The sequence below is a fragment of the Saimiri boliviensis genome, chromosome 2 (genome assembly GCF_048565385.1).
Source record: "Saimiri boliviensis isolate mSaiBol1 chromosome 2, mSaiBol1.pri, whole genome shotgun sequence".
NCBI lineage: Eukaryota > Metazoa > Chordata > Mammalia > Primates > Cebidae > Saimiri > Saimiri boliviensis.
Window position 1 is genome coordinate 161,551,436 of NC_133450.1, and position 11,955 is coordinate 161,563,390.

An 11,955-nucleotide genomic window follows, 5' to 3' on the forward strand; every position below is an offset into this window, starting at 1 on the left:
TACTTATTTTCAAAGTTATTTTGTGATCTTCCCATCCCATAAGAATCTCCAGTGGAAAGAAAGATGCATCAGCATGCAAAAACTTCTAGTCTCCAAAAAGCATATTTTCCTAGAAAATTATTTTACTTACAACTTTTATACAGAAATCTGTTCATAAGCATTCAGAGATGCTTATATATAAAATAACGGGTAGCAAATATACAGCATTTACTATGGTGCAAGTACTAGTCTAAGTAATTTGTATTGATTAACTACTTAATTTTTCCAACACTATTTTAAGGTAATGCAGATGAGAAACTGAGCCACAAAGAGATTAAGTAACTCACCTAAGGTAGTAAGTGGGGAGCTGCAGTATGAACCTGGCTCCCCATTCAACAGCCATGTGTGCAGATAACTGTCTACTTGTAGCTCTGAGTGCCCTCTGAGAACCTTAGCTTGCAGCTGGATGCTCTTACTATTGTGTCCTTTCTGGTGATTTTTTCCAAAAGCTTTTCAAACCTATTATCTCAATTGGATTGGTGTTCTCAGGTGATACTATCATCTAAGAGACCAGTAAATGTTCCCAAAAGTCAATGCAGTGATCAGCAACAAAATGGAAGGCCTTCCTTGCATGGATAGGCTGACAGAAGTAACACCACCCGTGTTACTTTAACCTTCTAAGCAAAGCAAAGAAACCTTAACTTCCTAACCAGCTTTGCAGTGCTGAGCCCAGTATGAGGCACAGATGGTCAAGTGCTTGATCAATGTGTAGTATGTAGAGATCTAAATCACAGCAACTGTCTTTATGCCTTGTATGAGCTTCCTGGGGTGGCCATAACAAAGTATTGTGCTACAAATTGGGTGACTCAAAAAAAATAGTAAGCTGTTGTTTCACTGTTCTGGAAGAAACCAATCTGCAGTTAAGGTATCAGGCAGGAGAATAATCTCTCTGAAGTCTCTAAGGGAGGATCCTTCATTGTATTTTACAAAAATTTTCTTTTCTTTTCTTTTCTTTTCTTTTTTTGAGATGGAGTTTTGCTCTTGTTACCCAGGCTGGAGTGCAATGGCGCGATCTCGGCTCACTGCAACCTCCACCTCCCAGGTTCAGGCAATTCTCCTGCCTCAGCCTCTTGAGTAGCTGGGATTACAGGCATGCGCCACCATGCCCAGCTAATTTTTTGTATTTTTAGTAGAGATGGGGTTTCACCGTGTTGACTAGGATGGTCTTGATCTCTTGACCTCATGATCCACCTGCCTCAGCCTCCCAAAGTGCTGGGATTACAGGCGTGAGCCACTGTGCCCCACCCAAAAATTTTATTTTCAATTGACAAATAATAATTGTATGGATTCATGGGGCACAATGTGATGTTTTGACATAGGTTTCCATTGTGGAATGATTAAATTGAGCTAATTAACATAGACATCACCTTAGATACTTACCATTTTTTTTGTAATGAGAAATTTTAAAATCTGTTTCTTTGGCAATTTTGAAGTATGTCACATGCTTTTGTTAATTATAGTCACCATTCTATGCAATAGATGGCTAACATTTGTTCTCTTTGATCAACATCTCCCATTTCTCCATCTCTACTTTGCCCCTTAGCCTCTGGACAGCACCATTCTACTCTCTAATTTTATGAGTTCAATTGTTTTAGACTCCACATATAAGTGAGATCACACTGTATTGTTTTTTTGGTACCTGGCTTATTTCACTTAGCATAATGTCTTTCACATTCATTCACTGGTGACAACATAATTTTCTTCTTTTTAAAAGGCTCTGTCATATTCCATTGTGTATGGAAGCAGTCTAAGTGTCCATCGACTTGTGATTGAATACAGCAAATGTGTTCTATGTATATAATGGGATATCCTTCTTTGCCTCTTCTGGTTGCCCCAGGAATCACTTGGTTTGCAGTACATCACTTGTCTCTGCTTCTGCTGTCACATGGTGCTGTCCCTGTGCATCTCTGTCTTCACGTGGCTGTCTTTCCATCTTATGGGGACATGAGGTTTAAAAACTCATGTCTTTAGACTTTAGATTAAAAGCTTACCTCAGTAAACTTCTCTGGACTTAATTACATCTGCAAAGGCCTATTTCTAAATAAGGTCACATTCATGGGTACTGGGGATTAGGACTTCCACACTCCTTTCAGAGGGACACAATTCAGTTCTTAGCGAACCCGGACCAGTGCAGTCTTACTGTTTTTCCACATTCCATTCCTTGGGTATAGTTGTTTTCCCCTGAATTCCATCTTCACCCTTCCTCTCCCAAAGCTCTAATTTGCAAAGGTATCTGAGCCATCCTCAGCAAACCCAGTGTTTTCACTGACACACTGTCATTGCTTCGCCTCTCTCCTCGGTAGATTAATCATCTCTGGAAAAAGACTTTAAAAATGAGTTCTCTCTCTTTGCCCTGACACCAAGTTCATTTTGCTCTCAAAACTCCAGGCTAAACAGGACCTTTGAAATAAATTTTGCATTAGTTTATCTCTACCAATGAATATTCCATAACGCAGTATTTAATGTCACTGGGCAGCCTCTTACTCATGCAGTTGCCAGCAAATTCCCACCAAGTTGATGTCAGAATGTGAAATTAGCAACTAATAAAATGAAACAGACAAAAGGAGAATGCTGAGTTATAGAAGGGATAAGCATGATATATGAACATCATTAGCTGTTCCTTAAAGAACATTTATGTGATTACATGAATGTGAAAATGCAATGCAGTATTTTAGAATATCGCTAGTCACTGGAATGCTCTGAAGCAGATGGACTGTGTGACTGATGATTCAATAATTGCACTCATTAAAAATGTTCATGCTTTTAATTTCTTCACAGCCTTCATTCCCCAACCCATTCTGTGAAAAACTGAGTAATGAAATGGTTTTGCCATTGTCAGCATATAGGTAATAATTGAGTTTGCTTTGATTTCCTGGGGTGCCCCTGTCCCACCTCTGGGTTCCTGATTGACAGCTCAGAGCTCGGTAAAATATTGAAACCAACCCCAGCTGTCTCAAAGGCAGGAGATATCAGAGGATCATCTTCCCGCTGCCTTTTTCATCTCACGCAATATCCTACCTCACACATAGACAGAGTATGGGGTTGTGCCTCCCCGTGTTTCTACACCACAAATCTCAGGCATGGAAACTTGAACTGACAGCTTTGAATTCAAGTTCCCTACTTACGGCCAAGAATAAATCAGAGTGTGTATGGGAGGTAGACAATGGGTGGGAGGAGTCAACAGCTGCAGTAGTGATGTCACGATGGGTAACAGAACTCAAACTGAATACCTATGGTTATAGCCATGTGCCTGTAGAAACCACAGCATCAGTGGAGCAACACAATGCTTTAGAAAGGGTTTAGCATGGGCTGAACTGAGTAAGACTAAAATTTTTTCTCATTGTATTTATTTATTTATTACATTCTTTCATTCATTATTCAAAAAGAGCATTGTCCATTAGCAGGAGATTCTGCTCTGACTCATACCAGTGACCAGCTGCATATCGTTTACCTTTCTGACTTCATTATGCTCAGGCCCCAGCTCTAAAGCTCTCTGATTATATAAAATATTAGCTGCTTACTCATCGGATGGTGCAGGTGGCAAAGAAACAGAGACTCCAGTACTAGTTCTACTTCTGAAACCCACATTCTCACCGTGGAGATACTTCATAGTTGCACACACAGAAGAATAACATCCTAGAAACCAGTTGAATTCCCTCACATAAAGGTGTGACAATGAATGTGTTGATTTCAGGGAAAAGAGATAAAGACCTTGGAGTCAGGGAAGTTTTAGAGTAATGCTCTTTGAAACAGGGATAGCATTTTGAGAGATAGGGAAGAGGAAAGGGGGCATACTTGGGAGAATAGTTTGAATAAATGTTCAGTTTTGCGATGAGTCAGATATATTAGGATAGATTAATGAGTGGGCAGGTTGACTGTTACAGAAGTTTCATGGGACTAATAGGGCTTGTTATAGAGCAATGCCAGGCTCCCAATATAAGGGAGAATGCTAAGTCTCTTCCCCAATTTGCTCAGAATCTCTATTCAGGATTTAAAGGGGTTGGGTTCATATAAAGGAAAGTCTTAAATGCCACATAAAAGATTAGAGCCTGTAAAGGAAAAGGGTGTTACTGAAAGCTCATAAGAGGAGAGTAACATATGATTAGGGGCAGCATGGGAAGTTTCAGTATAGAGTAGCCTGCAGGATGGGTCATAGGAGGTTGGACTACAAGCAGAGAGGCTCCCTCAAGAAGTCAGTATTATTCTGAATGACTGGAAAACCAAACATTGTATGTTCTTACTTATAAATGGGAGCTAAACTATGAAGATGCAAAGGCATAAGAATGATACAATGGACTCTGGGGACTCTTGGGGAAAGAATGGGAAGGGGTGAAGGATAAAGACTACAAATTGGGTTCAGTGTATACTGCTTGAATGATGGGTGCACCAAAATCTCATAAATCACCACTGAAGAACTTCTTCATGTAACCAAATACCATCTGTTCCCCCTAAACCTATGGAAATAATTTTTTTAAAAAAACAGAACCCACAGCCAAATAAATTTACACATTAATAGAATAAACGTTCTAGGATGACCCTCGGGACAAAAAAAAAAAAAAAAAACAGGTATGATAAAGAGTATAATAAGAGCAGGGCAGAGGAGAAAGGAATGAATTTGATTCTCCAGAAAAACTTTCTATTTGCAACTTTTGCTTTCTCTTTTATATCAAGATTCAAATTAGTTATTATGTGCTCAGTGTCAGTTTTTCTTTCTAGACTATCAATTCCCAGAAGGGCACAATTATGTTTGTCTTTTGAGAGGTTTTTATCTCCAGTGCCCAGCATGTTGTTTGGCCCAAAGAAAATATCCAAAACATTTGGGGAATAAAGGAATGGATGCAGAAATGAGCAACAAAATTCTGTGAGCCAAATAGTTCTTAACTTGGTCAATGGGAGCATGATGACGGCAACGGAAGGAGGTAGAAATAGCAATGTCGGGAGAAAAACGATGCTGGAGTTGAATTTGAAGTGACGTCAGGATATCCATGTGGACACGTTCACAAGGTCAGCGGAAATATTGGATTATGTGCTGAAAAAACTGCCAGTGTGTCCTCCTCTAATACAGAAAAATTGAGCCAGTTGGCTGAATTTCTTTGATTTTCAAATTCCATTCAGCAGAGAATACGTTTGAGGTCATGGACCCCAATTTTTTTAATGTACAGAAACAAAGAGGCACAGTCACCTTTTTTCTCCCCATCTTATGTCAGAAATTTAATACCCATTTTCATGCCATTTTTACTTTTAACACAGACTTTTCAATAAATTAAAATTTTGGCTTTTTTCTTTTAATGTATGTGATTGTATCTGGAAAGTTCATTGTAGCAGAAAGTGAAAGAAAATGTATTAGGTTAGAGAATACTTTGTATTTACTGGAGATCTTAATATCTCCCTTATGTTGGGGTGGTTTTGTGTCTACCTTTGGATGTCACAAAAAAGATTAGTGGTGACAAAAACTGGTGTGCTTTTTAGATATAGTTTAGTAAACTTTGATGTCACATTGATCTAAACTCGAATTCTGGGTTCACCACTTTCTATCCAGTTACTTAATAATCCTGGACTTAAGTTTTCTCATCGGTACACTGGAGTTTCTGTTGCCTACCTAACAGATTTCATGAATTATTAATACACATGGCTTTGGGTTTGGAGTAGTGGCCCCAAACAAACATTTATCCACACATGTCAGAACCTGGAAATGTGACCTTATTTGGGAAATAAGGTCTTGCAGATGTAAGAATCTCAAAACGAGATTCTCCTGATCTGTCTGAGTGGGCCATAAATCCAGTGACAAGTGTTCTTGTTGACACACGGACACAGAGAGTAAAGGAGAAGGTCACGTGAAGACAGAGGCAGAGACTGGGGAGACTGGGGAGACTGAGCTGATGCAGCTTCCACACGAATCTGGGAGAAACAGGGAAGGCTTTTCCTCTGCAGCCTCCAGAGGAAGTGCCATGCCATCACCCTTTGATGCTGGACTCTGGCCTCCAGATCTGTGAGAGAACAAATGTCTGTTGTTTTAAGGCACTGGTTTGTGGCACCTGTAGGAAATAAACACACTCACTTAACTAGTCACTCTGTAAATTCCAGTTCTAGCCTCTCATCCTTATTTAAACCACAACATTCCAAGTCCTTTTGTATGAAAATAAAGTAGAATGACGGTTAGAAGCAGTCCAGTAGAATAGAGGAAGAGGCCACGTAAGAATGTTTGTGGTTGATACCGGTAACATGAGAAAGTGCTTGTGAGACACACAAAGGAGAGACTGATACCAGAGAAAAGAAGAAAAAGGGCAAAGCAGAAATCAGGCTATGAAAGAAGGAAAAGCAATGCCACCGCCATCCCCACCTCTGTCCTCCCTGTCTCTTAAGGTACTTCCTTGGTTGTCACTCAATGGAAATTGAAAGGAAATGAGAGGAGACTAATTAAGGAAAGGAGAACCACAGATATTTCAAACTTGCCCTCCTAACGTTTGAGACCTGCTATGCCCATACTCTTCTCAGGATGGAGAAATGGAGATATGAGGCCACTGTCAAGGACACTATCATTAGGACCAAGGCCTGTTGGCTTCTAATCTTGAGTTCTCAAGATTGTACAGTTTCTGCTGTAGATCCAACATCTGTCACTCGTTCTTTCCTCTTTTGCTCAGCTGTCGAATGGAAACTTAACAGAAGTATGAGGTATAATGTAAGATACTGCAATCATCACAGTAATTGCAATCTGTGCAACAATACAGCATTTTTTTTAGTACATTAGTGACTTGTCGTTTCCAAAGAGCATTTATTTAGCAGTAAAGTTATTTTCTATGCATCAGTGGCCCACAATGAAAAAATAAAAATGAAACAAACGGAAGTATAAGACACTTGAAAACATTATTATAAATAATAATATGCTATGGGGGCATGGTGAGAATGGAAAGAATAACCTTTCCTTGCAATCCCAGCAAATGTATTAATAGAATTCAAATAATGGAGTCTACCAAATACCAAGTGATTGCAGAAATTTCTATAATTTATCCAGAAAACAGTATCTCCTTAAGTCCCTGTCAATCATAGGCTCTCTCAGTGTCTTATCCGCCCAGTTTGAGCAGCAGTTCAGATAGTTCAGGACATTTCCATAGAGTCCCAAGAGAAAGGGACTCGGGACCTTTCTTTTACCAGGTGGTCAGTAGTCATCCTGATAAGGTGACATGAAAAGCTGCTACATATGTAACATTGAGTCTCATTATATTGTTTTGTTTGTTTACTGCTGCAGTCACACTTGGTGACCCAAAAAGCATCTTCTTTACCCTACACCGCTTGTCCACTGCAGGAAAAAAAGAGACTAGCATTGTGTTTCTAAAGATACTAAAAAGTGATTAAGCACAAAAAAGGCAGACCTCAGAAGCCTTTAGTGTAGATCTTGTGTCCAGCCTGTTTTTGAATGGAATCATGGATTTCTGCAGTGGTCATGGTAACCTTGGGCCCAGGACTCTCCAATGTCTTGGGACATGTAAGCCCCTGGGGCTTTTCTACAGTCTAATTCAGAGGGAGAGATGTTTGAAAACAAGACTCTTCTAACCAATCTTGGCAAATGGGAGGCAAAATGGAATGTCAGAATTAGAACAATCAGGAACTGTGAAATACCACATGTTGTTGTGAAACAAAATTCATAGTTTTAATACTGGCCTCAAAGACAGAAATAAGTGAACATTTGTCTAGTATGGTTCCATAGACTGCTGCTTGGTTATACCAGATTTTGTTTGTGAGGAATTTTCAAATAAATCGACTCATTGTTCCCCAGTGGAATAGATCTCCTGGACAGCAGTTGTCCCATCCCATAATATTACAAGGAAGGTGCTGCAAGCTCCACCTTCTTCCTGACATTCTGGTGATGAGAGTTAATGACCTCTTATGTGGGACACATGAAATAACAGAGGTTAAAGGTTATCAAAGCGTGCCAGGCACCTGAACACATTGTGGGAGATTTGGCAGAGGATGACAGCCCTGATACTCACCCAGTCAGTAGATAAGAGAGCGGAGTCCTTGTGTCAGGATAGGAAAAGCAGGTGCCCCCAAGAGTATGACAGATCAAAGTGGTCCAAATCACGCTGCTCTTGTTAAAGTGTTTTTCCTGAAACGAAAACTTTAAAACATTAAAAAAAAAAGAAAAAGAAAAGGAAAAGAAAAGATGGTGTACATTTCCATGAAAGAGAGAAAGAGCTGAGTGACCTATTTTACTACTAATGTCTCTCCCATGTAGGAGTCCCTATGCTTCCTTTGAAGATCCATGAAGGGTTGCTAGGAGTCCATGACCCCCAAACATTGTGGGCAAAGTTTTGTGTATTTTTTTTTCAGGGGAGTATTTATAAACTTATTATCACAAAGAGTTTAAGAACCACTTGAATGGAAGGGGTCCATTATCTCTCCTCTCTGGGCTGCATTGATTTACACTGGCCCCAAGAGAGCTAACTTAGTTCTGTGGCTCAGTGTAGAAGTGAAAATGAAACCCAGAGTCTCTAGACCACCAGTCCCCAACCTTTTTGGCACCAGGGACTGATTTCATGGAAGACACTGCACTGTCTTCTGCACCATCCTCTGAGGACACAGACCTGCTTCAGGGCCAAGCCTGGACGGGTGCTTAGAGAAGCTAAGGTGGAAATAGTGCCAGAGAAGACTCTGACCCCCCTTACCACCCCCTTCAACAAATGGGTCCCAGGCCTCCAAAACAAGGTACCTCCAGAATACTTCAGGGCCACAGTCCTTAGCAAGAAGGAAGTGGGAAATGGGATAGAAGCTGGTGAGTTTCCGTCACATAAAAATTGTGAAGAGCTGGGGAAACTCAAAGGCTGAAGCTTTTTGTCATGATTTTCTTTAAGTTCTAGGGAACCATGTTTTACACTCACCAAACCCAGACTCTTCTCAGGAAAGAGCAGATTTAATTCTGATGGTGGGAAGTGATTCTAGTGAAGTGGAAAGAGACAACTGCCCCAGAATTTTCCCCTCTACTAGACCTGTCTCCCTCTCATTCCCTTTAGGGACCCACCACACCCTCCCAACTGTCTCTGGAGGCTGGAGAAGTTGAATTTGGTTGACTTGAAGACTTGGACATGGACCTGGGAGGGAGGAAGGAACTGGGAGCAACTGGAGCCCCCCAGAAAGGGAAAGGCTGCCCCAGGGATGATAAGGGGACATGCTAAAGCATGTGTGGCTCCGGCATGCAGGCAGGTGCTAGGCTGGGTGGACAGGGATGCACGAGGCTCTACTCCATCCTCAAGGAGCTGCCAAACGCAGGAGGATTCAAAGCCGACGTAAGCATGCCCACACCAGCCACCCCTCCTGGGAGCCACCCCTCCTGGGTATCACCCTGTCCAGACGGGGGTACCAGGGCCTCTCATTTCCATCTGTTCTCGTGGATAAGCACTGGCCCTTACTGTCCCTGCCATGCCCCCGACTCTCTGTGCCTTGGCTCATGCTCTTTCCTCCTCCCGGCATGCCCTTCTCTGCCAACTCTGTGTCCTCCTTCCTCAAGGTTTATCCGACACTGCCACCTCCACATAGCTCTCCCTGCCTTCCGTCCACCTCTGGGCCTCAGTGGCCTTTCTCTGCTCCCTCTCAGGGTACTGAGCACTTTCTGCCTTGTCCTGGAGCTTTCTGGGTCCATAGCCTGCCCGTCCCCCGCCACCACTCACCCATGTGTTCCCAGTAGGTAGGGCTACATCTGTGTGTCTCCAGATCCCAGCCTGGGGCTGGGGTAGGATTAGCGGCCTGAGTGAAGAGAGAAAGGTCAGCTCCCGAAGGACTTTATTGAACCGTACTGTGAATGTGTCCAAGTCCCAAAGCCAGACGAGCCCAGACCCCACAGCTTGAGGAAGGGGGCTGGATGCAGGGCCAGCTCAGCCTGAACAATCCCTTCCCACTGGACCTTTCCTGTGGGGCCCTCACCAGCCTGCAGGGGTCGCTGTAGTGCACTTGCTGCATGGCCGGTTCTGCGGGGCCCTAGGTGCTGCTGTGTTGGGTGTGATGGGAGGGGTCGAGGGAGCCAGGAGCACTGGCTTCTCCCTGAGAACACCGGGCCCAAGAGTGCTGGCCTCTTCTATCCCTGGCACTGTCCTTTGCACTTGTTTGGTGTCCCCAGTGTGAGTCACTGAACAAAATGCTGCCTTTACTATTTTCTGAGAAATGACTTTTCTGTTAACCAACAGTAACAAAAACCTCAGTAACCAAAATAAAGTTCTGTATTTTAAAAGGTGCCAAAATAATGTTTTTTAAATATTTCTATTAAATAGGAAAACACTATTAATGAGTTTTGATGACATTAGAAGGATAACTAAAGACATTAAATGTGATTTATTTGTCCTCTCCGGCGAGGCACAGAAAAGAAGACTTCCTGGGATCAAGTTGTTCCTACAACATGTGGGCACATTTCTGATTTGTCCCGGTTCAGAAGTGACTACAGCAATGGACAGGCCTAAGAGGAGGCGAGAAGGAACAGTTAGTGATGGTGTGTATGGGAGAACTTTGATCAACACCAGCAGAGCTCACGGTCCCACCTTCACAAGAGGAAAACTCCCACTTGGTGGGAAGGTCTTGGAACACGTGGTACCCTAAGTGTGGAAGTGGGAGAGACTGCGGTGAACATCCTCCTGACACATCCAAGAAGAAAGGGTCCCTTCTCTTCATCTAGTCCTTCTGTATTCTCTTTCCAGTAATTCTTACAGACTCCAAAAGCTCCATGACAAGAGTCCCCCACATGAACCTGCCAGCAATATTTTCCAGATGTGAAAGTCTGAGCACCCCATGAAGGAACACATCCAGGTGTTGCAGTGATACGGGGATCATCTTGAGGGTCACACCCAACATTCATGCTTCTCAAATCTCCATGCAGGAAGATAATGACTATTGGCTCTTTCAGGATGCAGAGTGATATCAACTCTGAATTCACTGAGCTTGTCCCCCAGTCCAGCGGTGGGCCGTGCACTGAGCTCTGGATTCACAGGCTCGGTCACTTTGAGCAGCAGAGCCTCACACCTGCATGCTGTGTCTCCAAAGCACTGGAGTAGCTCCGCATCTGGTTTACAGCCCATTTCCTTCAGCTCCTCATCCACTCCTCTTACAGTCTCCCTCCAGTGTTCCATTCTGGCTTTGCCTTCACTGTGTTGCTGAAAAATGTCCTTGCCCTTTTTCGGCGGCCTCTCCAAATGATGTTGCTTTTCTTCATGGAGAAATGCTGGCCTCTTCTGATACTCAGCTCTGATTGCTTCTATCCTTAAACTCACATCATCCTTCCAGCATTTGGTTCTTGTGGTTTCCATGTTCAGGTTTCTGTGTCTTTCACGAGCTTTTTCTGATTAAAAACTGCATTTTCTTTAGGAGCTTCTCCCGGCATTCCTCAGTAGCCCAGTCAACAGGACAGTGTCTGTCATCCTGGAGCTCCCAAGAGTTGGAGCACAGCAAACGGAGCAGGCTTTTGTCTACTTCACAGAACATCTTTGTCTGCCTGTGAGTCCCACACATTTGCTCCTCAGAGTCCCCTCTTCCATATTTCCATCTTGCATTTAGAGCCCTGAGCAGGAGGTGGGATGTCCGGCTTGTTGATGTACAAACAGGGTCTGCAAAAGTTGTGCCCACAGTCTGTTGTGACTGGGTCTAGGAAGCAGTTCATGCAAATGGAGCAGGCGATTGCCTTGTGCAAGATTTACAAGATTCCAGAATTCATGTTTCCCACAGTGCTTCTTCCAAAAAAATTCTGTTAAGCACTCCAGGAGCTCATTCACTGCAAAAAATATTCAAGTGACCTTCAGAGGTCACCTGAATGCACTTAACTCTAAGTGCTGCCTTTCCCCTCTGGAGAATACTGAGCTTTTTAAAATGTGAATCTTCTACATCTTTTTATATGAATCTTTGAAGACCACACCTACCTAAGTATGCCTTTTCTCCCAGGCT

General features: G+C 42.7%; 1 pseudogene; it reads right to left on the bottom strand.

Moving 5' to 3' along the window:
* Positions 1-10,452: 10,452 nt before the first annotated feature.
* On the bottom strand, positions 10,453-11,511 carry LOC101044838 (tripartite motif-containing protein 51 pseudogene; annotated as a pseudogene).
* Positions 11,512-11,955: the final 444 nt, after the last annotated feature.